The following is a 26,673-nucleotide window of genomic DNA, read 5'->3' as shown; positions in this document are numbered from 1 at the left end:
CATGTTGTATTCATGTTGTGTTGAAGTTGTATTCATGTTATGTTGAAGTTGTATTCATGTTGTGTTGAAGTTGTATTCATGTTGTGTTGAAGTTGTATTAATGTTATGTTGAAGTTGTGTTAATGTTGTGTTGAAGTTGTGTTGAAGTTGTATTCATGTTGTAATCATGTTGTGTTGAAGTTGTATTAATGTCATGTTGAAGTTTTATTAATTTTGTGTTGAAGTTGCATTAATGTTGTGTTGAAGTTGTATTAATGTCGTGTTGAACTTGTATTCATGTTGTGTTGAAGTTATATTCATGTTGTGTTGAAGATGTATTGATGTTATGTTGAAGTTGTATTAATGCTGTGTTGAAGTTGTATTAATGTTGTAATCATGTTGTGTTGAAGTTGTATTCATGTTGTGTTGATGTGTTTATGTTATGTTGAAATTGTATTCATGTGTTGAAGTTGTATTCATGTTTTGTTGAAGTTGTATTTATGTTGTGTTCAAGTTGTATTCATGTTGTGTTGAAGTTGTATGAATGTTATGTTGAAGTTGTATTAATGTTGTGTTGAAGTTGAATTAATGTTGTGTTGAAGTTGTACTCATGTTATGTTGAAGTTGTATTAATGTTGTGTTGACGTTGTATTCATGTTGTGTTGAAATTGTATTTATGTTGTGTTAAAGTTGTATTCATGTTATGTTGAAGTTGAATTAATGTTGTGTTGAAGTTGTATTCATGTTGTGTTGAAGTTGTATTCATGTTGTGTGGAAGTTATATTCATGTTGTGTTGAAGATCTGTTGATGTTATGTTGAAGTTGTATTAATGCTGTGCTGAAGTTGTATTCATGTTGTGTTGATGTGTTTATGTTATGTTGAAATTGTATTCATGTGTTGAAGTTGTATTCATGTTGTGTTGAAGTTGTATTAATGTTGTGTTGAAATTGTATTTATGTTGTGTTAAAGCTGTATTCATGTTGTGTTGAAGTTGTATTAATGTTGTGTTGAAGTTGCAGTCATGTTGTGTTGAAGTTGTATTAATGTTGTGTTGAAGTTGTATTCGTGTTGTGTTGAAGTTGTATTCATGTTTTGTTGAAGTTGTATTTATGTTGTGTTGAAGTTGTATTCATGTTGTGTTGAAGTTGTATTAATGTTATGTTGAAGTTGTAATAATGTTGTGTTGAAGTTGTATTCATGTTGTGTTGAAGTTGTATTCATGTTGTGTTGAAGATGTATTGATGTTATGTTGAAGTTGTATTAATGCTGTGTTGAAGTTGTATTAATGTTGTAATCATGTTGTGTTGAAGTTGTATTCATGTTGTATTCATGTTGTGTTGAACTTGTATTCATGTTGTATTCATGTTGTGTTGAAATTGTGTTTATGTTATGTTGAAGTTGTGTTAATGTGTTGAAGTTGTATTCATGTTGTGTAGAAGTTGTATTCATGTTGTGTTGAAGTTGTATTGATGTTATGTTGAAGTTGTAATGTTGTGTTGAAGTTGTATTCATGTTGTGTTGAAGTTGTATTCATGTTGTGTTGAAGATGTATTGATGTTATGTTGAAGTTGTATTAATGCTGTGTTGAAGTTGTATTAATGTTGTAATCATGTTGTATTCATGTTGTGTTGAAGTTGTGTTTATGTTATGTTGAAGTTGTGTTAATGTGTTGAAGTTGTATTCATGTTGTGTAGAAGTTGTATTCATGTTGTGTTGAAGTTGTATTCATGTTGTGTTGAAATTGTATTTATGTTGTGTTAAAGTTGTATTCATGTTATGTTGAAGTTGAATTAATGTTGTGTTGAAGTTGTATTCATGTTGTGTTGAAGTTGTATTCATGTTGTGTGGAAGTTATATTCATGTTGTGTTGAAGATCTGTTGATGTTATGTTGAAGTTGTATTAATGCTGTGTTGAAGTTGTATTAATGTTGTAATCATGTTGTGCTGAAGTTGTATTCATGTTGTGTTGATGTGTTTATGTTATGTTGAAATTGTATTCATGTGTTGAAGTTGTATTCATGTTGTGTTGAAGTTGTATTAATGTTGTGTTGAAATTGTATTTATGTTGTGTTAAAGCTGTATTCATGTTGTGTTGAAGTTGTATTAATGTTGTGTTGAAGTTGCAGTCATGTTGTGTTGAAGTTGTATTAATGTTGTGTTGAAGTTGTATTCGTGTTGTGTTGAAGTTGTATTCATGTTTTGTTGAAGTTGTATTTATGTTGTGTTGAAGTTGTATTCATGTTGTGTTGAAGTTGTATTAATGTTATGTTGAAGTTGTAATAATGTTGTGTTGAAGTTGTATTCATGTTGTGTTGAAGTTGTATTCATGTTGTGTTGAAGTTGTATTAATGTTGTAATCATGTTGTGTTGAAGTTGTATTCATGTTGTATTCATGTTGTGTTGAACTTGTATTCATGTTGTATTCATGTTGTGTTGAAATTGTGTTTATGTTATGTTGAAGTTGTGTTAATGTGTTGAAGTTGTATTCATGTTGTGTAGAAGTTGTATTCATGTTGTGTTGAAGTTGTAATGTTTTGTTGAAGTTGTATTCATGTTGTGTTGAAGTTGTATTCATGTTGTGTTGAAGATGTATTGATGTTATGTTGAAGTTGTATTAATGCTGTGTTGAAGTTGTATTAATGTTGTAATCATGTTGTATTCATGTTGTGTTGAAGTTGTGTTTATGTTATGTTGAAGTTGTGTTAATGTGTTGAAGTTGTATTCATGTTGTATAGAAGTTGTATTCATGTTGTGTTGAAGTTGTATTGATGTTATGTTGAAGTTGTAATAATGTTGTGTTGACGTTGTATTCATATTGTGTTGAAATTGTATTTATGTTGTGGTAAAGTTGTATTCATGTTATGTTGAAGTTGAATTAATGTTGTGTTGAAGTTGTATTCATGTTGTGTTGAAGTTGTATTCATGTTGTGTGGAAGTTATATTCATGTTGTGTTGAAGATGTATTGATGTTATGTTGAAGTTGTATTAATGCTGTGTTGAAGTTGTATTAATGTTGTAATCATGTTGTGTTGAAGTTGTATTCATGTTGTGTTGATGTGTTTATGTTATGTTGAAATTGTGTTTATGTTATGTTGAAGTTGTGTTAATGTGTTGAAGCTGTATTCATGTTGTGTAGAAGTTGTATTCGTGTTGTGTTAAAGTTGTATTCATGTTATGTTGAAGTTGAAGTAATGTTGTGTTGAAGTTGTATTCATTTTGTGTTGAAGTTGTATTCATGTTGTGTTGAAGTTGTATTAATGTTATGTTGAAGTTGTATTAATGTTGTGTTGAAGTTGTATTCGTGTTGTGTTGAAGTTGTATTCATGTTTTGTTGAAGTTGTATTTATGTTATGTTGAAATTATATTCATGTTGTGTTGAAGTTGTATTCATGTTGTATTCATGTTGTGTTGAAGTTGTATTCATGTTATGTTGAAGTTGTATTCATGTTGTGTTGAAGTTGTATTCATGTTGTGTTGAAGTTGTATTAATGCTGTGTTGAAGTTGTATTAATGTTGTAATCATGTTGTGCTGAAGTTGTATTCATGTGTTGAAGTTGTATTCATGTTGTGTTGAAGTTGTATTAATGTTGTGTTGAAATTGTATTTATGTTGTGTTAAAGCTGTATTCATGTTGTGTTGAAGTTGTATTAATGTTGTGTTGAAGTTGCAGTCATGTTGTGTTGAAGTTGTATTAATGTTGTGTTGAAGTTGTATTCGTGTTGTGTTGAAGTTGTATTCATGTTTTGTTGAAGTTGTATTTATGTTGTGTTGAAGTTGTATTCATGTTGTGTTGAAGTTGTATTAATGTTATGTTGAAGTTGTAATAATGTTGTGTTGAAGTTGTATTCATGTTGTGTTGAAGTTGTATTCATGTTGTGTTGAAGATGTATTGATGTTATGTTGAAGTTGTATTAATGCTGTGTTGAAGTTGTATTAATGTTGTAATCATGTTGTGTTGAAGTTGTATTCATGTTGTATTCATGTTGTATTCATGTTGTGTTGAAGTTGTATTCATGTTGTGTTGAAATTGTGTTTATGTTATGTTGAAGTTGTGTTAATGTGTTGAAGTTGTATTCATGTTGTGTAGAAGTTGTATTCATGTTGTGTTGAAGTTGTATTGATGTTATGTTGAAGTTGTAATGTTTTGTTGAAGTTGTATTCATGTTGTGTTGAAGTTGTATTCATGTTGTGTTGAAGATGTATTGATGTTATGTTGAAGTTGTATTAATGCTGTGTTGAAGTTGTATTAATGTTGTAATCATGTTGTATTCATGTTGTGTTGAAGTTGTGTTTATGTTATGTTGAAGTTGTGTTAATGTGTTGAAGTTGTATTCATGTTGTGTAGAAGTTGTATTCATGTTGTGTTGAAGTTGTATTGATGTTATGTTGAAGTTGTAATAATGTTGTGTTGACGTTGTATTCATATTGTGTTGAAATTGTATTTATGTTGTGGTAAAGTTGTATTCATGTTATGTTGAAGTTGAATTAATGTTGTGTTGAAGTTGTATTCATGTTGTGTTGAAGTTGTATTCATGTTGTGTGGAAGTTATATTCATGTTGTGTTGAAGATGTATTGATGTTATGTTGAAGTTGTATTAATGCTGTGTTGAAGTTGTATTAATGTTGTAATCATGTTGTGTTGAAGTTGTATTCATGTTGTGTTGATGTGTTTATGTTATGTTGAAATTATATTCATGTTGTGTTGAAGTTGTATTCATGTTGTATTCATGTTGTGTTGAAGTTGTATTCATGTTATGTTGAAGTTGTATTCATGTTGTGTTGAAGTTGTATTCATGTTGTGTTGAAGTTGTATTAATGTTATGTTGAAGTTGTGTTAATGTTGTGTTGAAGTTGTGATGAAGTTGTATTCATGTTGTAATCATGTTGTGTTGAAGTTGTATTAATGTCATGTTGAAGTTTTATTAATTTTGTGTTGAAGTTGTATTAATGTTGTGTTGAAGTTGTATTAATGTTGTGTTGAACTTGTATTCATGTTGTGTTGAAGTTATATTCATGTTGTGTTGAAGATGTATTGATGTTATGTTGAAGTTGTATTAATGCTGTGTTGAAGTTGTATTAATGTTGTAATCATGTTGTGTTGAAGTTGTATTTATGTTGTGTTGAAGTTGTATTCATGTTGTGTTGAAGTTGTATGAATGTTATGTTGAAGTTGTATTAATGTTGTGTTGAAGTTGAATTAATGTTGTGTTGAAGTTGTACTCATGTTATGTTGAAGTTGTATTAATGTTGTGTTGACGTTGTATTAATGCTGTGTTGAAGTTGTATTCATGTTGTAATCATGTTGTGTTGAAGTTGTATTTATGTTGTGTTGAAGTTGTATTCATGTTGTGTTGAAGTTGTATGAATGTTATGTTGAAGTTGTATTAATGTTGTGTTGAAGTTGAATTAATGTTGTGTTGAAGTTGTACTCATGTTATGTTGAAGTTGTATTAATGTTGTGTTGACGTTGTATTCATGTTGTGTTGAAATTGTATTTATGTTGTGTTAAAGTTGTATTCATGTTATGTTGAAGTTGAATTAATGTTGTGTTGAAGTTGTATTCATGTTGTGTTGAAGTTGTATTCATGTTGTGTGGAAGTTATATTCATGTTGTGTTGAAGATCTGTTGATGTTATGTTGAAGTTGTATTAATGCTGTGTTGAAGTTGTATTAATGTTGTAATCATGTTGTGCTGAAGTTGTATTCATGTGTTGAAGTTGTATTCATGTTGTGTTGAAGTTGTATTAATGTTGTGTTGAAATTGTATTTATGTTGTGTTAAAGCTGTATTCATGTTGTGTTGAAGTTGTATTAATGTTGTGTTGAAGTTGCAGTCATGTTGTGTTGAAGTTGTATTAATGTTGTGTTGAAGTTGTATTCGTGTTGTGTTGAAGTTGTATTCATGTTTTGTTGAAGTTGTATTTATGTTGTGTTGAAGTTGTATTCATGTTGTGTTGAAGTTGTATTAATGTTATGTTGAAGTTGTAATAATGTTGTGTTGAAGTTGTATTCATGTTGTGTTGAAGTTGTATTCATGTTGTGTTGAAGATGTATTGATGTTATGTTGAAGTTGTATTAATGCTGTGTTGAAGTTGTATTAATGTTGTAATCATGTTGTGTTGAAGTTGTATTCATGTTGTATTCATGTTGTATTCATGTTGTGTTGAACTTGTATTCATGCTGTATTCATGTTGTGTTGAAATTGTGTTTATGTTATGTTGAAGTTGTGTTAATGTGTTGAAGTTGTATTCATGTTGTGTAGAAGTTGTATTCATGTTGTGTTGAAGTTGTATTGATGTTATGTTGAAGTTGTAATGTTTTGTTGAAGTTGTATTCATGTTGTGTTGAAGTTGTATTCATGTTGTGTTGAAGATGTATTGATGTTATGTTGAAGTTGTATTAATGCTGTGTTGAAGTTGTATTAATGTTGTAATCATGTTGTATTCATGTTGTGTTGAAGTTGTGTTTATGTTATGTTGAAGTTGTGTTAATGTGTTGAAGTTGTATTCATGTTGTGTAGAAGTTGTATTCATGTTGTGTTGAAGTTGTATTGATGTTATGTTGAAGTTGTAATAATGTTGTGTTGACGTTGTATTCATATTGTGTTGAAATTGTATTTATGTTGTGGTAAAGTTGTATTCATGTTATGTTGAAGTTGAATTAATGTTGTGTTGAAGTTGTATTCATGTTGTGTTGAAGTTGTATTCATGTTGTGTGGAAGTTATATTCATGTTGTGTTGAAGATGTATTGATGTTATGTTGAAGTTGTATTAATGCTGTGTTGAAGTTGTATTAATGTTGTAATCATGTTGTGTTGAAGTTGTATTCATGTTGTGTTGATGTGTTTATGTTATGTTGAAATTGTATTCATGTTGTGTTGAAGTTGTATTAATGTTGTGTTGAAATTGTATTTATGTTGTGTTAAAGCTGTATTCATGTTGTGTTGAAGTTGTATTCATGTTGTGTTGAAGATATATTGATGTTATGTTGAAGTTGTATTAATGCTGTGTTGAAGTTGTATTAATGTTGTAATCATGTTGTGTTGAAGTTGTATTCATGTTGTATTCATGTTGTGTTGAAGTTGCAGTCATGTTGTATTGAAGTTGTATTAATGTTGTGTTAAAGTTGTATTCGTGTTGTGTTGAAGTTGTATTCATGTTGTGTTGAAGATGTATTGATGTTATGTTGAAGTTGTATTAATGCTGTGTTGAAGTTGTATTAATGTTGTAATCATGTTGTATTCATGTTGTGTTGAAGTTGTATTCATGTTGTATTCATGTTGTGTTGAAGTTGTGTTTATGTTATGTTGAAGTTGTGTTAATGTGTTGAAGCTGTATTCATGTTGTGTAGAAGTTGTATTCGTGTTGTGTTAAAGTTGTATTCATGTTATGTTGAAGTTGAAGTAATGTTGTGTTGAAGTTGTATTCATGTTGTGTTGAAGTTGTATTCATGTTGTGTTGAAGTTGTATTAATGTTATGTTGAAGTTGTATTAATGTTGTGTTGAAGTTGTATTCGTGTTGTGTTGAAGTTGTATTCATGTTTTGTTGAAGTTGTATTTATGTTATGTTGAAATTATATTCATGTTGTGTTGAAGTTGTATTCATGTTGTATTCATGTTGTGTTGAAGTTGTATTCATGTTATGTTGAAGTTGTATTCATGTTGTGTTGAAGTTGTATTCATGTTGTGTTGAAGTTGTATTAATGTTATGTTGAAGTTGTGTTAATGTTGTGTTGAAGTTGTGTTGAAGTTGTATTCATGTTGTAATCATGTTGTGTTGAAGTTGTATTAATGTCATGTTGAAGTTTTATTAATTTTGTGTTGAAGTTGCATTAATGTTGTGTTGAAGTTGTATTAATGTCGTGTTGAACTTGTATTCATGTTGTGTTGAAGTTATATTCATGTTGTGTTGAAGATGTATTGATGTTATGTTGAAGTTGTATTAATGCTGTGTTGAAGTTGTATTAATGTTGTAATCATGTTGTGTTGAAGTTGTATTCATGTTGTGTTGATGTGTTTATGTTATGTTGAAATTGTATTCATGTGTTGAAGTTGTATTCATGTTTTGTTGAAGTTGTATTTATGTTGTGTTCAAGTTGTATTCATGTTGTGTTGAAGTTGTATGAATGTTATGTTGAAGTTGTATTAATGTTGTGTTGAAGTTGAATTAATGTTGTGTTGAAGTTGTACTCATGTTATGTTGAAGTTGTATTAATGTTGTGTTGACGTTGTATTCATGTTGTGTTGAAATTGTATTTATGTTGTGTTAAAGTTGTATTCATGTTATGTTGAAGTTGAATTAATGTTGTGTTGAAGTTGTATTCATGTTGTGTTGAAGTTGTATTCATGTTGTGTGGAAGTTATATTCATGTTGTGTTGAAGATCTGTTGATGTTATGTTGAAGTTGTATTAATGCTGTGCTGAAGTTGTATTCATGTTGTGTTGATGTGTTTATGTTATGTTGAAATTGTATTCATGTGTTGAAGTTGTATTCATGTTGTGTTGAAGTTGTATTAATGTTGTGTTGAAATTGTATTTATGTTGTGTTAAAGCTGTATTCATGTTGTGTTGAAGTTGTATTAATGTTGTGTTGAAGTTGCAGTCATGTTGTGTTGAAGTTGTATTAATGTTGTGTTGAAGTTGTATTCGTGTTGTGTTGAAGTTGTATTCATGTTTTGTTGAAGTTGTATTTATGTTGTGTTGAAGTTGTATTCATGTTGTGTTGAAGTTGTATTAATGTTATGTTGAAGTTGTAATAATGTTGTGTTGAAGTTGTATTCATGTTGTGTTGAAGTTGTATTCATGTTGTGTTGAAGATGTATTGATGTTATGTTGAAGTTGTATTAATGCTGTGTTGAAGTTGTATTAATGTTGTAATCATGTTGTGTTGAAGTTGTATTCATGTTGTATTCATGTTGTGTTGAACTTGTATTCATGTTGTATTCATGTTGTGTTGAAATTGTGTTTATGTTATGTTGAAGTTGTGTTAATGTGTTGAAGTTGTATTCATGTTGTGTAGAAGTTGTATTCATGTTGTGTTGAAGTTGTATTGATGTTATGTTGAAGTTGTAATGTTGTGTTGAAGTTGTATTCATGTTGTGTTGAAGTTGTATTCATGTTGTGTTGAAGATGTATTGATGTTATGTTGAAGTTGTATTAATGCTGTGTTGAAGTTGTATTAATGTTGTAATCATGTTGTATTCATGTTGTGTTGAAGTTGTGTTTATGTTATGTTGAAGTTGTGTTAATGTGTTGAAGTTGTATTCATGTTGTGTAGAAGTTGTATTCATGTTGTGTTGAAGTTGTATTCATGTTGTGTTGAAATTGTATTTATGTTGTGTTAAAGTTGTATTCATGTTATGTTGAAGTTGAATTAATGTTGTGTTGAAGTTGTATTCATGTTGTGTTGAAGTTGTATTCATGTTGTGTGGAAGTTATATTCATGTTGTGTTGAAGATCTGTTGATGTTATGTTGAAGTTGTATTAATGCTGTGTTGAAGTTGTATTAATGTTGTAATCATGTTGTGCTGAAGTTGTATTCATGTTGTGTTGATGTGTTTATGTTATGTTGAAATTGTATTCATGTGTTGAAGTTGTATTCATGTTGTGTTGAAGTTGTATTAATGTTGTGTTGAAATTGTATTTATGTTGTGTTAAAGCTGTATTCATGTTGTGTTGAAGTTGTATTAATGTTGTGTTGAAGTTGCAGTCATGTTGTGTTGAAGTTGTATTAATGTTGTGTTGAAGTTGTATTCGTGTTGTGTTGAAGTTGTATTCATGTTTTGTTGAAGTTGTATTTATGTTGTGTTGAAGTTGTATTCATGTTGTGTTGAAGTTGTATTAATGTTATGTTGAAGTTGTAATAATGTTGTGTTGAAGTTGTATTCATGTTGTGTTGAAGTTGTATTCATGTTGTGTTGAAGTTGTATTAATGTTGTAATCATGTTGTGTTGAAGTTGTATTCATGTTGTATTCATGTTGTGTTGAACTTGTATTCATGTTGTATTCATGTTGTGTTGAAATTGTGTTTATGTTATGTTGAAGTTGTGTTAATGTGTTGAAGTTGTATTCATGTTGTGTAGAAGTTGTATTCATGTTGTGTTGAAGTTGTAATGTTTTGTTGAAGTTGTATTCATGTTGTGTTGAAGTTGTATTCATGTTGTGTTGAAGATGTATTGATGTTATGTTGAAGTTGTATTAATGCTGTGTTGAAGTTGTATTAATGTTGTAATCATGTTGTATTCATGTTGTGTTGAAGTTGTGTTTATGTTATGTTGAAGTTGTGTTAATGTGTTGAAGTTGTATTCATGTTGTATAGAAGTTGTATTCATGTTGTGTTGAAGTTGTATTGATGTTATGTTGAAGTTGTAATAATGTTGTGTTGACGTTGTATTCATATTGTGTTGAAATTGTATTTATGTTGTGGTAAAGTTGTATTCATGTTATGTTGAAGTTGAATTAATGTTGTGTTGAAGTTGTATTCATGTTGTGTTGAAGTTGTATTCATGTTGTGTGGAAGTTATATTCATGTTGTGTTGAAGATGTATTGATGTTATGTTGAAGTTGTATTAATGCTGTGTTGAAGTTGTATTAATGTTGTAATCATGTTGTGTTGAAGTTGTATTCATGTTGTGTTGATGTGTTTATGTTATGTTGAAATTGTGTTTATGTTATGTTGAAGTTGTGTTAATGTGTTGAAGCTGTATTCATGTTGTGTAGAAGTTGTATTCGTGTTGTGTTAAAGTTGTATTCATGTTATGTTGAAGTTGAAGTAATGTTGTGTTGAAGTTGTATTCATTTTGTGTTGAAGTTGTATTCATGTTGTGTTGAAGTTGTATTAATGTTATGTTGAAGTTGTATTAATGTTGTGTTGAAGTTGTATTCGTGTTGTGTTGAAGTTGTATTCATGTTTTGTTGAAGTTGTATTTATGTTATGTTGAAATTATATTCATGTTGTGTTGAAGTTGTATTCATGTTGTATTCATGTTGTGTTGAAGTTGTATTCATGTTATGTTGAAGTTGTATTCATGTTGTGTTGAAGTTGTATTCATGTTGTGTTGAAGTTGTATTAATGTTATGTTGAAGTTGTGTTAATGTTGTGTTGAAGTTGTGTTGAAGTTGTATTCATGTTGTAATCATGTTGTGTTGAAGTTGTATTAATGTCATGTTGAAGTTTTATTAATTTTGTGTTGAAGTTGTATTAATGTTGTGTTGAAGTTGTATTAATGTTGTGTTGAACTTGTATTCATGTTGTGTTGAAGTTATATTCATGTTGTGTTGAAGATGTATTGATGTTATGTTGAAGTTGTATTAATGCTGTGTTGAAGTTGTATTAATGTTGTAATCATGTTGTGTTGAAGTTGTATTCATGTTGTGTTGATGTGTTTATGTTATGTTGAAATTGTATTCATGTGTTGAAGTTGTATTCATGTTTTGTTGAAGTTGTATTTATGTTGTGTTGAAGTTGTATTCATGTTGTGTTGAAGTTGTATGAATGTTATGTTGAAGTTGTATTAATGTTGTGTTGAAGTTGAATTAATGTTGTGTTGAAGTTGTACTCATGTTATGTTGAAGTTGTATTAATGTTGTGTTGACGTTGTATTCATGTTGTGTTGAAATTGTATTTATATTGTGTTAAAGTTGTATTCATGTTATGTTGAAGTTGAATTAATGTTGTGTTGAAGTTGTATTCATGTTGTGTTGAAGTTGTATTCATGTTGTGTTGAAGATCTGTTGATGTTATGTTGAAGTTGTATTAATGCTGTGCTGAAGTTGTATTCATGTTGTGTTGATGTGTTTATGTTATGTTGAAATTGTATTCATGTGTTAAAGTTGTATTCATGTTGTGTTGAAGTTGTATTAATGTTGTGTTGAAATTGTATTTATGTTGTGTTAAAGCTGTATTCATGTTGTGTTGAAGTTGTATTAATGTTGTGTTGAAGTTGCAGTCATGTTGTGTTGAAGTTGTATTAATGTTGTGTTGAAGTTGTATTCGTGTTGTGTTTAAGTTGTATTCATGTTTTGTTGAAGTTGTATTTATGTTGTGTTGAAGTTGTATTCATGTTGTGTTGAAGTTGTATTAATGTTATGTTGAAGTTGTAATAATGTTGTGTTGAAGTTGTATTCATGTTGTGTTGAAGTTGTATTCATGTTGTTTTGAAGATGTATTGATGTTATGTTGAAGTTGTATTAATGCTGTGTTGAAGTTGTATTAATGTTGTAATCATGTTGTGTTGAAGTTGTATTCATGTTGTATTCATGTTGTATTCATGTTGTGTTGAACTTGTATTCATGTTGTATTCATGTTGTGTTGAAATTGTGTTTATGTTATGTTGAAGTTGTGTTAATGTGTTGAAGTTGTATTCATGTTGTGTAGAAGTTGTATTCATGTTGTGTTGAAGTTGTATTGATGTTATGTTGAAGTTGTAATGTTGTGTTGAAGTTGTATTCATGTTGTGTTGAAGTTGTATTCATGTTGTGTTGAAGATGTATTGATGTTATGTTGAAGTTGTATTAATGCTGTGTTGAAGTTGTATTAATGTTGTAATCATGTTGTATTCATGTTGTGTTGAAGTTGTGTTTATGTTATGTTGAAGTTGTGTTAATGTGTTGAAGTTGTATTCATGTTGTGTAGAAGTTGTATTCATGTTGTGTTGAAGTTGTATTGATGTTATGTTGAAGTTGTAATAATGTTGTGTTGACGTTGTATTCATATTGTGTTGAAATTGTATTTATGTTGTGGTAAAGTTGTATTCATGTTATGTTGAAGTTGAATTAATGTTGTGTTGAAGTTGTATTCATGTTGTGTTGAAGTTGTATTCATGTTGTGTGGAAGTTATATTCATGTTGTGTTGAAGATGTATTGATGTTATGTTGAAGTTGTATTAATGCTGTGTTGAAGTTGTATTAATGTTGTAATCATGTTGTGTTGAAGTTGTATTCATGTTGTGTTGATGTGTTTATGTTATGTTGAAATTGTATTCATGTTGTGTTGAAGTTGTATTAATGTTGTGTTGAAATTGTATTTATGTTGTGTTAAAGCTGTATTCATGTTGTGTTGAAGTTGTATTCATGTTGTGTTGAAGATATATTGATGTTATGTTGAAGTTGTATTAATGCTGTGTTGAAGTTGTATTAATGTTGTAATCATGTTGTGTTGAAGTTGTATTCATGTTGTATTCATGTTGTGTTGAAGTTGCAGTCATGTTGTATTGAAGTTGTATTAATGTTGTGTTAAAGTTGTATTCGTGTTGTGTTGAAGTTGTATTTATGTTGTGTTGAAGATGTATTGATGTTATGTTGAAGTTGTATTAATGCTGTGTTGAAGTTGTATTAATGTTGTAATCATGTTGTATTCATGTTGTGTTGAAGTTGTATTCATGTTGTATTCATGTTGTGTTGAAGTTGTGTTTATGTTATGTTGAAGTTGTGTTAATGTGTTGAAGCTGTATTCATGTTGTGTAGAAGTTGTATTCATGTTGTGTTGAAGTTGTATTGATGTTATGTTGAAGTTGTAATAATGTTGTGTTGAAGTTGTATTCATGTTGTGTTGAAGTTGTATTCATGTTGTGTTGAAGATGTATTGATGTTATGTTGAAGTTGTGTTAATGCTGTGTTGAAGTTGTATTCGTGTTGTGTTGAAGTTGTATTCATGTTTTGTTGAAGTTGTATTTATGTTATGTTGAAATTATATTCATGTTGTGTTGAAGTTGTATTCCTGTTGTATTCATGTTGTGTTGAAGTTGTATTCATGTTATGTTGAAGTTGTATTCATGTTGTGTTGAAGTTGTATTCATGTTGTGTTGAAGTTGTATTAATGTTATGTTAAAGTTGTATTCATGTTGTGTTGAAGTTGTATTAATGTTGTGTTGACGTTGTATTTATGTTGTGTTGAAGTTGTATTCATGTTGTGTTGAAGTTGTATTAATGTCGTGTTGAAGTTGTATTCGTGTTGTGTTGAAGTTGTATTCATGTTTTGTTGAAGTTGTATTTATGTTGTGTTGAACTTATATTCATGTTGTGTTGAAGTTGTATTCATGTTGTATTCATGTTGTGTTGAAGTTGTATTCATGTTATGTTGAAGTTGTATTAATGTTGTGTTGAAGTTGTATTTATGTTGTGTTGAAGTTGTATTAATGTTATGTTGAAGTTGTGTTAAAGTTGTATTCATGTTGTAATCATGTTGTGTTGAAGTTGTATTAATGTCATGTTGAAGTTGTATTAATGTTGTGTTGAAGTTGTATTCATGTTGTGTTGAAGTTGTATTCATGTTGTGTTGAAGATGTATTGATGTTATGTTGAAGTTGTATTAATGCTGTGTTGATGTTGTATTAATGTTGTACTCATGTTGTGTTGAAGTTGTATTCATGTTGTATTCATGTTGTGTTGAAGTTGTGTTTATGTTATGTTGAAATTGTATTCATGTGTTGAAGTTGTATTCATGTTGTGTTGAAGTTGTATTCATGTTGTGTTGAAGTTGTATTCATGTTGTGTTCATGTTGTGTTTATGTTGTGTTGAAGTTGTATTCATGTTGTGTTGAAGTTGAATTAATGTTGTGTTGAAGTTGTATTCATGTTATGTTAAAGTTGCATTAATGTTGTGTTGACGTTGTATTCATGTTGTGTTGAAATTGTGTTTATGTTGTGTTAAAGTTGTATTCATGTTATGTTGAAGTTGAATTAATGTGTTGAAGTTGTATTCATGTTGTGTTGAAGTTGTATTAATGTTATGTTGAAGTTGTATTCATGTTGTGTTGAAGTTGTATTCATGTTTTGTTGAAGTTGTATTTATGTTGTGTTGAAGTTGTATTCGTGTTGTGTTAAAGTTGTATTCATGTTATGTTGAAGTTGAAGTAATGTTGTGTTGAAGTTGTATTCATGTTGTGTTGAAGTTGTATTAATGTTATGTTGAAGTTGTATTCATGTTGTGTTGAAGTTGTATTCATGTTGTGTTGAAGTTGTATTAATGTTATGTTGAAGTTGTATTAATGTTGTGTTGAAGTTGTATTCGTGTTGTGTTGAAGTTGTATTCATGTTTTGTTGAAGTTGTATTTATGTTATGTTGAAATTATATTCATGTTGTGTTGAAGTTGTATTCATGTTGTATTCATGTTGTGTTGAAGTTGTATTCATGTTATGTTGAAGTTGTATTCATGTTGTGTTGAAGTTGTATTCATGTTGTGTTGAAGTTGTATTAATGTTATGTTGAAGTTGTGTTAATGTTGTGTTGAAGTTGTGTTGAAGTTGTATTAATGTTGTAATCATGTTGTGTTGAAGTTGTATTCATGTTGTGTTGATGTGTTTATGTTATGTTGAAATTGTATTCATGTGTTGAAGTTGTATTCATGTTTTGTTGAAGTTGTATTTATGTTGTGTTGAAGTTGTATTCATGTTGTGTTGAAGTTGTATGAATGTTATGTTGAAGTTGTATTAATGTTGTGTTGAAGTTGAATTAATGTTGTGTTGAAGTTGTACTCATGTTATGTTGAAGTTGTATTAATGTTGTGTTGACGTTGTATTCATGTTGTGTTGAAATTGTATTTATGTTGTGTTAAAGTTGTATTCATGTTATGTTGAAGTTGAATTAATGTTGTGTTGAAGTAGTATTCATGTTGTGTGGAAGTTGTATTCATGTTGTGTGGAAGTTATATTCATGTTGTGTTGAAGATCTGTTGATGTTATGTTGAAGTTGTATTAATGCTGTGTTGAAGTTGTATTAATGTTGTAATCATGTTGTGTTGAAGATGTATTGATGTTATGTTGAAGTTGTATTAATGCTGTGTTGAAGTTGTATTAATGTTGTAATCATGTTGTATTCATGTTGTGTTGAAGTTGTATTCATGTTGTATTCATGTTGTGTTGAAGTTGTGTTTATGTTATGTTGAAGTTGTGTTAATGTGTTGAAGCTGTATTCATGTTGTGTAGAAGTTGTATTCATGTTGTGTTGAAGTTGTATTGATGTTATGTTGAAGTTGTAATAATGTTGTGTTGAAGTTGTATTCATGTTGTGTTGAAGTTGTATTCATGTTGTGTTGAAGATGTATTGATGTTATGTTGAAGTTGTGTTAATGCTGTGTTGAAGTTGTATTCGTGTTGTGTTGAAGTTGTATTCATGTTTTGTTGAAGTTGTATTTATGTTATGTTGAAATTATATTCATGTTGTGTTGAAGTTGTATTCCTGTTGTATTCATGTTGTGTTGAAGTTGTATTCATGTTATGTTGAAGTTGTATTCATGTTGTGTTGAAGTTGTATTCATGTTGTGTTGAAGTTGTATTAATGTTATGTTGAAGATGTATTCATGTTGTGTTGAAGTTGTATTCATGTTTTGTTGAAGTTGTATTTATGTTGTGTTGAAGTTGTGTTGAAGTTGTATTCATGTTGTAATCATGTTGTGTTGAAGTTGTATTAATGTCATGTTGAAGTTTTATTAATTTTGTGTTGAAGTTGTATCAATGTTGTGTTGAAGTTGTATTAATGTTGTGTTGAAGTTGTATTCATGTTGTGTTGAAGTTATATTCATGTTGTGTTGAAGATGTATTGATGTTATGTTGAAGTTGTATTAATGCTGTGTTGAAGTTGTATTAATGTTGTAATCATGTTGTGTTGAAGTTGTATTCATGTTGTGTTGATGTGTTTATGTTATGTTGAAATTGTATTCATGTGTTGAAGTTGTATTCATGTTGTGTTGTAGTTGTATTAATGTTGTGTTGAAGTTGTATTCATGTTGTGTTCATGTTGTGTTTATGTTGTGTTGAAGTTGTATTCATGTTGTGTTGAAGTTGAATTAATGTTGTGTTGAAGTTGTATTCATGTTATGTTAAAGTTGCATTAATGTTGTGTTGAAGTTGTATTCATGTTGTGTTCATGTTGTGTTTATGTTGTGTTGAAGTTGTATTCATGTTGTGTTGAAGTTGAATTAATGTTGTGTTGAAGTTGTATTCATGTTATGTTAAAGTTGCATTAATGTTGTGTTGACGTTGTATTCATGTTGTGTTGAAATTGTGTTTATGTTGTGTTAAAGTTGTATTCATGTTATGTTGAAGTTGAATTAATGTGTTGAAGTTGTATTCATGTTGTGTTGAAGTTGTATTAATGTTATGTTGAAGTTGTATTCATGTTGTGTTGAAGTTGTATTCATGTTTTGTTGAAGTTGTATTTATGTTGTGTTGAAGTTGTATTCGTGTTGTGTTAAAGTTGTATTCATGTTATGTTGAAGTTGAAGTAATGTTGTGTTGAAGTTGTATTCATGTTGTGTTGAAGTTGTATTAATGTTATGTTGAAGTTGTATTCATGTTGTGTTGAAGTTGTATTCATGTTGTGTTGAAGTTGTATTAATGTTATGTTGAAGTTGTATTAATGTTGTGTTGAAGTTGTATTCGTGTTGTGTTGAAGTTGTATTCATGTTTTGTTGAAGTTGTATTTATGTTATGTTGAAATTATATTCATGTTGTGTTGAAGTTGTATTCATGTTGTATTCATGTTGTGTTGAAGTTGTATTCATGTTATGTTGAAGTTGTATTCATGTTGTGTTGAAGTTGTATTCATGTTGTGTTGAAGTTGTATTAATGTTATGTTGAAGTTGTGTTAATGTTGTGTTGAAGTTGTGTTGAAGTTGTATTAATGTTGTAATCATGTTGTGTTGAAGTTGTATTCATGTTGTGTTGATGTGTTTATGTTATGTTGAAATTGTATTCATGTGTTGAAGTTGTATTCATGTTTTGTTGAAGTTGTATTTATGTTGTGTTGAAGTTGTATTCATGTTGTGTTGAAGTTGTATGAATGTTATGTTGAAGTTGTATTAATGTTGTGTTGAAGTTGAATTAATGTTGTGTTGAAGTTGTACTCATGTTATGTTGAAGTTGTATTAATGTTGTGTTGACGTTGTATTCATGTTGTGTTGAAATTGTATGTATGTTGTGTTAAAGTTGTATTCATGTTATGTTGAAGTTGAATTAATGTTGTGTTGAAGTAGTATTCATGTTGTGTGGAAGTTGTATTCATGTTGTGTGGAAGTTATATTCATGTTGTGTTGAAGATCTGTTGATGTTATGTTGAAGTTGTATTAATGCTGTGTTGAAGTTGTATTAATGTTGTAATCATGTTGTGTTGAAGATGTATTGATGTTATGTTGAAGTTGTATTAATGCTGTGTTGAAGTTGTATTAATGTTGTAATCATGTTGTATTCATGTTGTGTTGAAGTTGTATTCATGTTGTATTCATGTTGTGTTGAAGTTGTGTTTATGTTATGTTGAAGTTGTGTTAATGTGTTGAAGCTGTATTCATGTTGTGTAGAAGTTGTATTCATGTTGTGTTGAAGTTGTATTGATGTTATGTTGAAGTTGTAATAATGTTGTGTTGAAGTTGTATTCATGTTGTGTTGAAGTTGTATTCATGTTGTGTTGAAGATGTATTGATGTTATGTTGAAGTTGTGTTAATGCTGTGTTGAAGTTGTATTCGTGTTGTGTTGAAGTTGTATTCATGTTTTGTTGAAGTTGTATTTATGTTATGTTGAAATTATATTCATGTTGTGTTGAAGTTGTATTCCTGTTGTATTCATGTTGTGTTGAAGTTGTATTCATGTTATGTTGAAGTTGTATTCATGTTGTGTTGAAGTTGTATTCATGTTGTGTTGAAGTTGTATTAATGTTATGTTGAAGATGTATTCATGTTGTGTTGAAGTTGTATTCATGTTTTGTTGAAGTTGTATTTATGTTGTGTTGAAGTTGTGTTGAAGTTGTATTCATGTTGTAATCATGTTGTGTTGAAGTTGTATTAATGTCATGTTGAAGTTTTATTAATTTTGTGTTGAAGTTGTATCAATGTTGTGTTGAAGTTGTATTAATGTTGTGTTGAAGTTGTATTCATGTTGTGTTGAAGTTATATTCATGTTGTGTTGAAGATGTATTGATGTTATGTTGAAGTTGTATTAATGCTGTGTTGAAGTTGTATTAATGTTGTAATCATGTTGTGTTGAAGTTGTATTCATGTTGTGTTGATGTGTTTATGTTATGTTGAAATTGTATTCATGTGTTGAAGTTGTATTCATGTTGTGTTGTAGTTGTATTAATGTTGTGTTGAAGTTGCAGTCATGTTGTGTTGAAGTTGTATTAATGTCGTGTTTAAATTGTATTTATGTTGTGTTAAAGCTGTATTCATGTTGTGTTGAAGTTGTATTAATGTTGTGTTGAAGTCGTGTTCATGTTGTGTTGAAGATGTATTGATGTTATGTTGAAGTTGTGTTAATGCTGTGTTGAAGTTGTATTCGTGTTGTGTTGAAGTTGTATTCATGTTATGTTAAAGTTGCATTAATGTTGTGTTGACGTTGTATTTATGTTGTGTTGAAGTTGTATTCATGTTGTGTTGAAGTTGTATTAATGTCGTGTTGAAGTTGTATTCGTGTTGTGTTGAAGTTGTATTCATGTTTTGTTGAAGTTGTATTTATGTTGTGTTGAACTTATATTCATGTTGTGTTGAAGTTGTATTCATGTTGTATTCATGTTGTGTTGAAGTTGTATTCATGTTATGTTGAAGTTGTATTAATGTTGTGTTGAAGTTGTATTTATGTTGTGTTGAAGTTGTATTAATGTTATGTTGAAGTTGTGTTAATTTTGTGTTGAAGTTGTATTCATGTTGTAATCATGTTGTGTTGAAGTTGTATTAATGTCATGTTGAAGTTGTATTAATGTTGTGTTGAAGTTGTATTCATGTTGTGTTGAAGTTGTATTCATGTTGTGTTGAAGATGTATTGATGTTATGTTGAAGTTGTATTAATGCTGTGTTGATGTTGTATTAATGTTGTACTCATGTTGTGTTGAAGTTGTATTCATGTTGTATTCATGTTGTGTTGAAGTTGTGTTTATGTTATGTTGAAATTGTATTCATGTGTTGAAGTTGTATTCATGTTGTGTTGAAGTTGTATTCATGTTGTGTTGAAGTTGTATTCATGTTGTGTTCATGTTGTTTATGTTGTGTTGAAGTTGTATTCATGTTGTGTTGAAGTTGAATTAATGTTGTGTTGAAGTTGTATTCATGTTATGTTAAAGTTGCATTAATGTTGTGTTGACGTTGTATTCATGTTGTGTTGAAATTGTGTTTATGTTGTGTTAAAGTTGTATTTATGTTATGTTGAAGTTGAATTAATGTGTTGAAGTTGTATTCATGTTGTATTCATGTTGTGTTGAAGTTGTATTCATGTTATGTTGAAGTTGTATTCATGTTGTGTTGAAGTTGTATTCATGTTGTGTTGAAGTTGTATTAATGTTATGTTGAAGTTGTGTTAATGTTGTGTTGAAGTTGTGTTGAAGTTGTATTAATGTTGTAATCATGTTGTGTTGAAGTTGTATTCATGTTGTGTTGATGTGTTTATGTTATGTTGAAATTGTATTCATGTGTTGAAGTTGTATTCATGTTTTGTTGAAGTTGTATTTATGTTGTGTTGAAGTTGTATTCATGTTGTGTTGAAGTTGTATGAATGTTATGTTGAAGTTGTATTAATGTTGTGTTGAAGTTGAATTAATGTTGTGTTGAAGTTGTACTCATGTTATGTTGAAGTTGTATTAATGTTGTGTTGACGTTGTATTCATGTTGTGTTGAAATTGTATTTATGTTGTGTTAAAGTTGTATTCATGTTATGTTGAAGTTGAATTAATGTTGTGTTGAAGTAGTATTCATGTTGTGTGGAAGTTGTATTCATGTTGTGTGGAAGTTATATTCATGTTGTGTTGAAGATCTGTTGATGTTATGTTGAAGTTGTATTAATGCTGTGTTGAAGTTGTATTAATGTTGTAATCATGTTGTGTTGAAGATGTATTGATGTTATGTTGAAGTTGTATTAATGCTGTGTTGAAGTTGTATTAATGTTGTAATCATGTTGTATTCATGTTGTGTTGAAGTTGTATTCATGTTGTATTCATGTTGTGTTGAAGTTGTGTTTATGTTATGTTGAAGTTGTGTTAATGTGTTGAAGCTGTATTCATGTTGTGTAGAAGTTGTATTCATGTTGTGTTGAAGTTGTATTGATGTTATGTTGAAGTTGTAATAATGTTGTGTTGAAGTTGTATTCATGTTGTGTTGAAGTTGTATTCATGTTGTGTTGAAGATGTATTGATGTTATGTTGAAGTTGTGTTAATGCTGTGTTGAAGTTGTATTCGTGTTGTGTTGAAGTTGTATTCATGTTTTGTTGAAGTTGTATTTATGTTATGTTGAAATTATATTCATGTTGTGTTGAAGTTGTATTCCTGTTGTATTCATGTTGTGTTGAAGTTGTATTCATGTTATGTTGAAGTTGTATTCATGTTGTGTTGAAGTTGTATTCATGTTGTGTTGAAGTTGTATTAATGTTATGTTGAAGATGTATTCATGTTGTGTTGAAGTTGTATTCATGTTTTGTTGAAGTTGTATTTATGTTGTGTTGAAGTTGTGTTGAAGTTGTATTCATGTTGTAATCATGTTGTGTTGAAGTTGTATTAATGTCATGTTGAAGTTTTATTAATTTTGTGTTGAAGTTGTATCAATGTTGTGTTGAAGTTGTATTAATGTTGTGTTGAAGTTGTATTCATGTTGTGTTGAAGTTATATTCATGTTGTGTTGAAGATGTATTGATGTTATGTTGAAGTTGTATTAATGCTGTGTTGAAGTTGTATTAATGTTGTAATCATGTTGTGTTGAAGTTGTATTCATGTTGTGTTGATGTGTTTATGTTATGTTGAAATTGTATTCATGTGTTGAAGTTGTATTCATGTTGTGTTGTAGTTGTATTAATGTTGTGTTGAAGTTGCAGTCATGTTGTGTTGAAGTCGTATTAATGTCGTGTTTAAATTGTATTTATGTTGTGTTAAAGCTGTATTCATGTTGTGTTGAAGTTGTATTAATGTTGTGTTGAAGTCGTGTTCATGTTGTGTTGAAGATGTATTGATGTTATGTTGAAGTTGTGTTAATGCTGTGTTGAAGTTGTATTCGTGTTGTGTTGAAGTTGTATTCATGTTATGTTAAAGTTGCATTAATGTTTTGTTGACGTTGTATTCATGTTGTGTTGAAATTGTGTTTATGTTGTGTTGAAGTTGTATTCATGTTGTGTTGAAGTTGTATTAATGTTGTGTTGACGTTGTATTTATGTTGTGTTGAAGTTGTATTCATGTTGTGTTGAAGTTGTATTAATGTCGTGTTGAAGTTGTATTCGTGTTGTGTTGAAGTTGTATTCATGTTTTGTTGAAGTTGTATTTATGTTGTGTTGAACTTATATTCATGTTGTGTTGAAGTTGTATTCATGTTGTATTCATGTTGTGTTGAAGTTGTATTCATGTTATGTTGAAGTTGTATTAATGTTGTGTTGAAGTTGTATTTATGTTGTGTTGAAGTTGTATTAATGTTATGTTGAAGTTGTGTTAATTTTGTGTTGAAGTTGTATTCATGTTGTAATCATGTTGTGTTGAAGTTGTATTAATGTCATGTTGAAGTTGTATTAATGTTGTGTTGAAGTTGTATTCATGTTGTGTTGAAGTTGTATTCATGTTGTGTTGAAGATGTATTGATGTTATGTTGAAGTTGTATTAATGCTGTGTTGATGTTGTATTAATGTTGTACTCATGTTGTGTTGAAGTTGTATTCATGTTGTATTCATGTTGTGTTGAAGTTGTGTTTATGTTATGTTGAAATTGTATTCATGTGTTGAAGTTGTATTCATGTTGTGTTGAAGTTGTATTCATGTTGTGTTGAAGTTGTATTCATGTTGTGTTCATGTTGTTTATGTTGTGTTGAAGTTGTATTCATGTTGTGTTGAAGTTGAATTAATGTTGTGTTGAAGTTGTATTCATGTTATGTTAAAGTTGCATTAATGTTGTGTTGACGTTGTATTCATGTTGTGTTGAAATTGTGTTTATGTTGTGTTAAAGTTGTATTCATGTTATGTTGAAGTTGAATTAATGTGTTGAAGTTGTATTCATGTTGTGTTGAAGTTGTATTAATGTTATGTTGAAGTTGTATTAATGCTGTGTTGAAGTTGTATTAATGTTGTAATCATGTTGTGTTGAAGTTGTATTCATGTTGTGTTGATGTGTTTATGTTATGTTGAAATTGTATTCATGTTGTGTTGAAGTTGTATTAATGTTGTGTTGAAATTGTATTTATGTTGTGTTAAAGCTGTATTCATGTTGTGTTGAAGTTGTATTCATGTTGTGTTGAAGATATATTGATGTTATGTTGAAGTTGTATTAATGCTGTGTTGAAGTTGTATTAATGTTGTAATCATGTTGTGTTGAAGTTGTAATCATGTTGTGTTGATGTGTTTATGTTATGTTGAAATTGTATTCATGTGTTGAAGTTGTATTCATGTTGTGTTGAAGTTGTAATAATGTTGTGTTGAAGTTGTATTCATGTTGTGTTGAAGTTGTATTCATGTTGTGTTGAAGATGTATTCATGTTTTGTTGAAGTTGTATTTATGTTGTGTTGAAGTTGTATTCGTGTTGTGTTAAAGTTGTATTCATGTTATGTTGAAGTTGAAGTAATGTTGTGTTGAAGTTGTATTCATGTTGTGTTGAAGTTGTATTAATGTTATGTTGAAGTTGTATTCATGTTGTGTTGAAGTTGTATTCATGTTGTGTTGAAGTTGTATTAATGTTATGTTGAAGTTGTATTAATGTTGTGTTGAAGTTGTATTCGTGTTGTGTTGAAGTTGTATTCATGTTTTGTTGAAGTTGTATTTATGTTATGTTGAAATTATATTCATGTTGTGTTGAAGTTGTATTCATGTTGTATTCATGTTGTGTTGAAGTTGTATTCATGTTATGTTGAAGTTGTATTCATGTTGTGTTGAAGTTGTATTCATGTTGTGTTGAAGTTGTATTAATGTTATGTTGAAGTTGTGTTAATGTTGTGTTGAAGTTGTGTTGAAGTTGTATTCATGTTGTAATCATGTTGTGTTGAAGTTGTATTAATGTCATGTTGAAGTTTTATTAATTTTGTGTTGAAGTTGTATTAATGTTGTGTTGAAGTTGTATTAATGTTGTGTTGAACTTGTATTCATGTTGCGTTGAAGTTATATTCATGTTGTGTTGAAGATGTATTGATGTTATGTTGAAGTTGTATTAATGCTGTGTTCAAGTTGTATTAATGTTGTAATCATGTTGTGTTGAAGTTGTATTCATGTTGTGTTGATGTGTTTATGTTATGTTGAAATTGTATTCATGTGTTGAAGTTGTATTCATGTTTTGTTGAAGTTGTATTTATGTTGTGTTGAAGTTGTATTCATGTTGTGTTGAAGTTGTATGAATGTTATGTTGAAGTTGTATTAATGTTGTGTTGAAGTTGAATTAATGTTGTGTTGAAGTTGTACTCATGTTATGTTGAAGTTGTATTAATGTTGTGTTGACGTTGTATTCATGTTGTGTTGAAATTGTATTTATGTTGTGTTAAAGTTGTATTCATGTTATGTTGAAGTTGAATTAATGTTGTGTTGAAGTTGTATTCATGTTGTGTTGAAGTTGTATTCATGTTGTGTGGAAGTTATATTCATGTTGTGTTGAAGATCTGTTGATGTTATGTTGAAGTTGTATTAATGCTGTGTTGAAGTTGTATTAATGTTGTAATCATGTTGTGTTGAAGTTGTATTAATGTTGTGTTGAAGATATATTGATGTTATGTTGAAGTTGTATTAATGCTGTGTTGAAGTTGTATTAATGTTGTAATCATGTTGTGTTGAAGTTGTAATCATGTTGTGTTGATGTGTTTATGTTATGTTGAAATTGTATTCATGTGTTGAAGTTGTATTCATGTTGTGTTGAAGTTGTAATAATGTTGTGTTGAAGTTGTATTCATGTTGTGTTGAAGTTGTATTCATGTTGTGTTGAAGATGTATTCATGTTTTGTTGAAGTTGTATTTATGTTGTGTTGAAGTTGTATTCGTGTTGTGTTAAAGTTGTATTCATGTTATGTTGAAGTTGAAGTAATGTTGTGTTGAAGTTGTATTCATGTTGTGTTGAAGTTGTATTAATGTTATGTTGAAGTTGTATTCATGTTGTGTTGAAGTTGTATTCATGTTGTGTTGAAGTTGTATTAATGTTATGTTGAAGTTGTATTAATGTTGTGTTGAAGTTGTATTCGTGTTGTGTTGAAGTTGTATTCATGTTTTGTTGAAGTTGTATTTATGTTATGTTGAAATTATATTCATGTTGTGTTGAAGTTGTATTCATGTTGTATTCATGTTGTGTTGAAGTTGTATTCATGTTATGTTGAAGTTGTATTCATGTTGTGTTGAAGTTGTATTCATGTTGTGTTGAAGTTGTATTAATGTTATGTTGAAGTTGTGTTAATGTTGTGTTGAAGTTGTGTTGAAGTTGTATTCATGTTGTAATCATGTTGTGTTGAAGTTGTATTAATGTCATGTTGAAGTTTTATTAATTTTGTGTTGAAGTTGTATTAATGTTGTGTTGAAGTTGTATTAATGTTGTGTTGAACTTGTATTCATGTTGCGTTGAAGTTATATTCATGTTGTGTTGAAGATGTATTGATGTTATGTTGAAGTTGTATTAATGCTGTGTTCAAGTTGTATTAATGTTGTAATCATGTTGTGTTGAAGTTGTATTCATGTTGTGTTGATGTGTTTATGTTATGTTGAAATTGTATTCATGTGTTGAAGTTGTATTCATGTTTTGTTGAAGTTGTATTTATGTTGTGTTGAAGTTGTATTCATGTTGTGTTGAAGTTGTATGAATGTTATGTTGAAGTTGTATTAATGTTGTGTTGAAGTTGAATTAATGTTGTGTTGAAGTTGTACTCATGTTATGTTGAAGTTGTATTAATGTTGTGTTGACGTTGTATTCATGTTGTGTTGAAATTGTATTTATGTTGTGTTAAAGTTGTATTCATGTTATGTTGAAGTTGAATTAATGTTGTGTTGAAGTTGTATTCATGTTGTGTTGAAGTTGTATTCATGTTGTGTGGAAGTTATATTCATGTTGTGTTGAAGATCTGTTGATGTTATGTTGAAGTTGTATTAATGCTGTGTTGAAGTTGTATTAATGTTGTAATCATGTTGTGTTGAAGTTGTATTCATGTTGTGTTGATGTGTTTATGTTATGTTGAAATTGTATTCATGTGTTGAAGTTGTATTCATGTTGTGTTGAAGTTGTATTAATGTTGTGTTGAAATTGTATTTATGTTGTGTTAAAGCTGTATTCATGTTGTGTTGAAGTTGTGTTAATGTTGTGTTGAAGTTGCAGTCATGTTGTGTTGAAGTTGTATTAATGTTGTGTTGAAGTTGTATTCGTGTTGTGTTGAAGTTGTATTCATGTTTTGTTGAAGTTGTATTTATGTTGTGTTGAAGTTGTATTCATGTTGTGTTGAAGTTGTATTAATGTTATGTTGAAGTTGTAATAATGTTGTGTTGAAGTTGTATTCATGTTGTGTTGAAGTTGTATTCATGTTGTGTTGAAGATGTATTGATGTTATGTTGAAGTTGTAATAATGCTGTGTTGAAGTTGTATTAATGTTGTAATCATGTTGTGTTGAAGTTGTATTCATGTTGTATTCATGTTGTGTTGAAGTTGTATTCATGTTGTATTCATGTTGTGTTGAAGTTGTGTTTATGTTATGTTGAAGTTGTGTTAATGTGTTGAAGTTGTATTCATGTTGTGTAGAAGTTGTATTCATGTTGTGTAGAAGTTGTATTGATGTTATGTTGAAGTTGTAATGTTGTG

This window comes from Lampris incognitus, chromosome 8, assembly GCF_029633865.1.
Source record: "Lampris incognitus isolate fLamInc1 chromosome 8, fLamInc1.hap2, whole genome shotgun sequence".
NCBI classification, from domain to species: Eukaryota; Metazoa; Chordata; class Actinopteri; order Lampriformes; family Lampridae; genus Lampris; species Lampris incognitus.
The sequence above is the reverse complement of the archived record's forward strand: the minus strand, read 5'-3'. Positions refer to the sequence as shown.